Raw genomic sequence first — 6000 nt, forward strand, 5'->3', positions numbered from 1 at the left:
AATTTTCTCTTGAATTATGAACTTTTGTATTTTGTGCTTGACCAGTACAGATAACTAAGGAATTATTCAGTGTAACTCTTTATATATATAGAGTATAGTTTCAATGTATAGTTGATAACACAAACCACTTTGTATTAGACTACAAAATTGTCAGGGTTGTAAGAGAGATGAAATAGTATGAAGGACTAAAAGGAAAATATAAAAAATTAAAATCCTTCACATAGATTTAAAAAAAATGAGCCAATTGAAAATTTTCTGTTCTGCCATTTTCTAAAAATGACCACAAAGTTAGAAATTAGCATCAAAATCTCTTAAGACCAAATGCAAGCATGTTGGTAACAACCGTTGAGGTCATGTCTGACTTCAAGCACTGGTTCTTTTTTGTGTGCATGGAAATGTGCTACTTTATCTAAAAAAGATGCTTACCTCAAGTCTTCATTGTTGTTCAGTCAAGTTCAACTCTTTGTAACCCCATAGACTGCAGCACACCAGGATCCTCTGTCCTCTACTATCTCCCAGAGTTTGTTCAGATTTGTGTCCACTGAGTCAGTGATGCTATCCAACCATCTCATCCTCTGCAGCCTCCTTCTCCTTTTGCCTTCAATTTTTCACAGCATCAGTATTTTTTCCAATGAGTTGGCTCTTTACATCAGGAGGCCAAAGTATTGAAGCTTCAGCTTTAGCATCAGTCCTTCCAAAGAATATTCAGGGTTGATTTCCTTTAGGATTGACTGGTTTGATCTCCTTGCAGTCCAAGGGACTCTCGAGAGTCTTCTCCAGCACCATGATTCGAAAGCATCAATACTTTCGTGCTGAGGCTTTTTGTGGTCCAGCTCTCACATCCATACATGACTACTGGAAAAGCCATAGCTTTGACTTGATGGACCTTTGTGGGAAAAGTGATGTCTTTGCTTTTTAATATGCTGTCTAGGTTTGTCGTAGCTTTTCTTCCAAGGGGCAAGTGTCTTAAGTTCATGGCTGCAGTCACAGTCCACAGTGACTTTGGAGCCCAAGAAAATAAAATCTGCCAATGTTTCCACTTTTTCCCCTTCTATTTATCATGAAGTGATAGGACTGGATGCCATGATCTTAGTTTTTTGAATGCTGAGTTTTAAGCCAGCTTTTTCATTCTCCTCTTTCACCTTCATCAAGAGGCTCTTTAGTTCCTCTTGTCTTTCTGACTTTAGAGTAGTATCATCTGCATATCTGAGGTTGATATTTTTCCAAGCAATCTTGATTTCAGCTTGTGAGTCATCCAGCCTGGTATTTTGCATGATGTACTCTGAATAGAAGTTAAAATAGCAGAGTGACAATATATAGCCTTGACGTACTCCTTTCCCAATTTTAAACCAGTGCATTTTTCCATGTCTGGTTGTTACCTCAGTCTTACTCTATTGAAAGTCATTTCTTTTGTGCTTAGCTTTTAGCACTGTATTATTCTTACTTTTAAAGTTTTTTTGCTAGTTCTTAATCAATTCAATATATACAGTGCTACTATATGGGATATTGTCTCAAATGAAGATGGGAAGATTTTCTTTTTTCCAATTGTGTGCCTAACAATGTGATTATATATTAATGAAATCATAAGTTTGGATTAACCTCCACAGTTTTGTGAAGTGCTAGAATATCTATAGGCTTCCCTGGTGGCTCAGATGGTAAAGAATCTGCCTGCAAAGTGGGTTTGATCCCCGGTTTGTGAACATCCCCTGGAGAAGGAACAGCTACTCACTTCAGTCCATGAACTCGTAAAGAGTCAGGAACAAATGAGTGACTAACACTTTCATTTTTTCCCCACAGGATAACTATATCCTCCATTAAGTCACACTCAGTTCAGTTCAGTTCAGTCGCTCAGTCTTGTCCAACTCTTTGCGACCCCATGAGTCACACCACACCAGGCCTCCCTGTCCATCACCAACTCCTGGAGTTCACCCAGACTCATGTGCATTGAGTCGGTGATGCCATCCAGCCATCTCATCCTGTGTTGTACCCTTCTCCTCCTGCCCCCAATCCCTCCCAGCATCAGGGTCTTTTCCAGTGAGTCAGTTCTTCACATGAGGTGGCCAAAGTATTGGAGTTTCAGCCTCAGCATCAATTCTTCCAATGAACACCCAGGACTGGTCTCCTTTAGGATGGACTGGTAGGATCTCCTTGGAGTCCAAGGGACTCTCAAGAGTCTTCTCCAACACCACAGTTCAAAAGCATCAGTTCTTCAGTGTTCAGCTTTCTTTATAGTCCAACTCTCACATCCATACATGACCACTCAAAAAACCATAGCCTTGACTAGACGGACCTTTATTGGCAAAGTAACATCTCTGCTTTTGAATATGCTATCTAGGTTGATCATAACTTTCCTTCCAAGGAGTAAGCATTTTTAATTTCATGGCTGCAATCACCATCTGCAGTGATTTTGGAGCCCCCAAAAATAAAGTCTGACACTGCTTCCACTGTTTCCACTGTTTCCCCATCTATCTGCCATGAAGTGATGGGACCAGATGCCATGATCTTCATTTTCTGAAGGCTGAGCTTTAAGCCAACTTTTTCACTCTCCTCTTTCACTTTCATCAAGAGGCTTTTTAGTTCTTCTTCACTTTCTGCCATAAGGGTGAAGGTTATTCTGAGGTTACTGATATTTCTCCCGGCAATCTTGTATCCAGTTTGTGCTTCTTCCAGCCCAGGAATTCTCGTGGTGTATTCTGTATATAAATTAAATGAGCAGGGTCACAATACACAGCCTTGACATACTCCTTTTCGTATTTGGAACCAGTCTGTTGTTTCATGTCCAGTTCTAACTGTTACTTCCTGGCTTGCACATAGGTTTCTCAAGAGGCAGGTCAGGTGGTCTGGTATTCCCATCTCTTTCACAATTTTCTACAGTTTATTGTGATCCACACAGTCAAAGACTTTGGCATAGTCAATAAAGCAGAAAGTGAAAGTGAAAGTGAAGTCACTCAGTCGTGTCCGAATCTTTGTGACCCCGTGGACTGTAGCCCACCAGGCTCCTCCGCCCATGGGATTCTCCAGGCAAGAATACTGGAGTGGATTGCCATTTCCTTCTCCAGGGGATCTTCCAGACCCAGGGATCAAACCCAGGTCTCCTGCATTGCAGGCAGACGCTTTAACCTCTGAGTTTTTCTGTATCTCTCTTGCTTTTTTGATGATCCAGCAGATGTTGGCAATTTGATCTCTGGTTCCTCTGCCTTTTCTAAAACCAGCTTGAACATCTGGAAGTTCAGGGTTCATGTGTTGCTGAAGACTGGCTTGGAGAATTTTGAGCATTACTTTACTAGCATGTGAGATGAGTGCAATTGTGCAGTAGTTTGAGCATTCTTTGGCATTTCCTTTCTTTGGGATTGGAATGAAAACTGACCTTTTCCAGTCCTGTGGCCACTGCTGAGTTTTCCAAATTTGCTGGCATATTGAGTGCAGCACTTTCACAGCATCATCTTTCAGGATTTGAAATAGCTCAACTGGAATTCCATCACCTCCACTAGTTCTGTTCATAGTGATGCTTTCTAAGGCCCACTTGACTTCCCATTCCAGGATGTCTGGCTCTAGGTGAGTGATCACACCAACGTGATTATCCGGGTCATGAAGATCATTTTTGTACAACTCTTCTATGTATTCTTGCCACCTCTTCTTAATATCATCTGCTTTTGTTAGGTCCATACCATTTCTATCCTTTATCTAGCCCATCTTTGCATGAAATATTCCCTTGTATCTATTTTCTTGAAGAGATCTCTAGTCTTGCCCATTCTGTTGTTTTCCTCTATTTCCTTGCATTGGTCATTGAGTGAGGCTTTCTTATCTCTCCTTGCTATTCTTTGGAACTCTGCATTCAAATGGGAATATCTTTCCTTTTCTCCTTTGCTTTTGGCTTCTCTTCTTTTCACAGCTATTTGTAAGGCCTCCTCCGACAGCCATTTTGCCTTTTTTGCATTTCTTTTCCATGGGATGGTCTTGATCCCTGTCTCCTCTACACGAACCTCCATCCATAGTTTCTCCGGCACTCTATCAGATCTAGTCCCTTAAATCTATTTCTCACTCCCACTGTATAAGCATACAGGATTTGATATAGGTCATACCTGAATGGTGTAGTGGTTTTCCCTACTTTCTTCAATTTAAGTCTGAATTTGGCAATAAGGAGTTTATAATCTCAGCCACATTCAGGTCGCGGTCTTGTTTTTGCTGACTGTATAGAGCTTCTCCCTCTTTGGCTGCAAAGCATATAATCAATCTGATATCGGTGTTGACCATCTGGTGATGTTCATGTGCAGAGTCTTCTCTTGTGTTGTTGTTTGCTGTGACCAGTGCGTTCTCTTGGCGAAACTCTGTTAGACTTTGCCCTGTTTCATTCCATACTCCAAGGCCAAATTTGCCTGTTACTCCAGGTGTTTCTTGACTTCCTACTTTTGCATTCCAGTCCCCTATAATGAAAAGGACATCTTTTTGGGGTGTTAGTTCTAAAAGGTCTTGTAGGTCTTGATAGAACCGTTCAACTTCAGCTTCTTTGGCATTACTGGTTGGGGCATAGGCTTGGATCACCGTGATATTGAAAGGTTTGCCTTTGAAACGAACAGAGATCATTCTGTCATTTTTGAGATTGCATCCAAGTATTGCATTTTGGACTCTTTTGTTGACTATGATGGCTATTCCATTTCTTCTAAGGGATTCCTGCCCACAGTAGTAGATATAATGGTCATCTGAGTTAAATTCACCCATTCCAGTCTGTTTTAGTTCGCTGATTCCTAGAATGTCGATGTTCACTCTTGCCATCTCTTGTTTGACCACTTCCAATTTGCCTTGATTCGTGGACCTGAAATTACCAGTTCCTATGCAATATTGCTCTTTACAGTATCGGACCTTGCTTCCATCACCAGTCACATCCTCAACTGGGTATTGTTTTTGCGTTGGCTCCATCCCTTCATTCTTTCTGGAGTTATTTCTCCACTGATCTCCTGTAGTATATGTGCAGCTACCGACCTGAGGATTTCTTCTTTCAGTATCCTATCATTTTACCTTTTCATGCTATTCATGGAGTTCCCAAGGCAAGAATATTGAAGTGGTTTGCCATTCTCTTCTCCAATGGACCACATTCTGTCAGACCTCTCCTCCATGACCCATCCATCTTGGGTGGCCCCATATGGCTTGGCTTAGTTTCATTGAGTTAGACAATGAAACAAAGGCTAGTTTTCTGTGATTATGGTTTCAGTGTGTCTGCCCTCTGATGCCGTCTCGCAACACCTACTGTCTTACTTGGGTTTCTCTTACATTGGATGTGGGGTATCTCTTCACGGCTGCTCCAGCAAAGCGCAGCCACTGCTCCTTACCTTGGACGATGTCGCCCCTCCTAACCTTGAAGGTGGAGTAGCACCTCTTTGCCCTCCTGCACCCATGCAGCCGCCGCTCCTTGGAGTGGGGTAGCTCAGTCTCACCTGCCGCCCTTGACATTGGGCTGGGGTAGCTCCTCTCGGCGACACTTCTGCGTGATCCATTGCAGCCGGCATGCTTTTTAACTAGTGTGAACTACGTCACACTAGTTAAGCCTAAATTAGTTAACATACATCAACATCAAATAAAATGGACTCCCACCAAACACCCTTGAATTAGTAAATAATACATCCACAAGACTGACCAATTTATGGTCTTAGAAATCAGGATTATGGTTACCCTTCAGGGAGAGTGGGAGTGAATTGTCCTACAGGCCATTTCTGAAGTGAGATTAAAGTTTTATTACTTGACCTGAGTGCTAATTATGTGGGTGCATTTTGCTGAAATTCTTCCTGCTATAGAGTTGTGATTCATGCAGTTTCGTATACTTCCATTAAAAGTTTACTTAAAAATTATTATATGCACAGCTGTCTACAAAAGCTCTTACATATTTAGCTTTTAGAAACAGCAGTGATGAATGCTATAAAAGTCTGGAAATGCTCATCATTCTCTTAACCTGGTGAACCAGAACTACTTATTGCCTTGTATTGACTCCCCAGCATCTGCTTCTGT

The 6000-nt window shown here is 41.6% G+C and overlaps 1 pseudogene; it reads right to left on the bottom strand.

Annotated features, from left to right (window-relative positions):
• Window positions 1-5504, bottom strand: part of LOC120860527 — a 39147-nt pseudogene extending 33643 nt beyond the window's left edge.
• Window positions 5505-6000: the final 496 nt, after the last annotated feature.

This window comes from Oryx dammah, unplaced genomic scaffold (assembly GCF_014754425.2).
Source record: "Oryx dammah isolate SB20612 unplaced genomic scaffold, SCBI_Odam_1.1 HiC_scaffold_11081, whole genome shotgun sequence".
In the NCBI taxonomy this organism is placed as follows: domain Eukaryota; kingdom Metazoa; phylum Chordata; class Mammalia; order Artiodactyla; family Bovidae; genus Oryx; species Oryx dammah.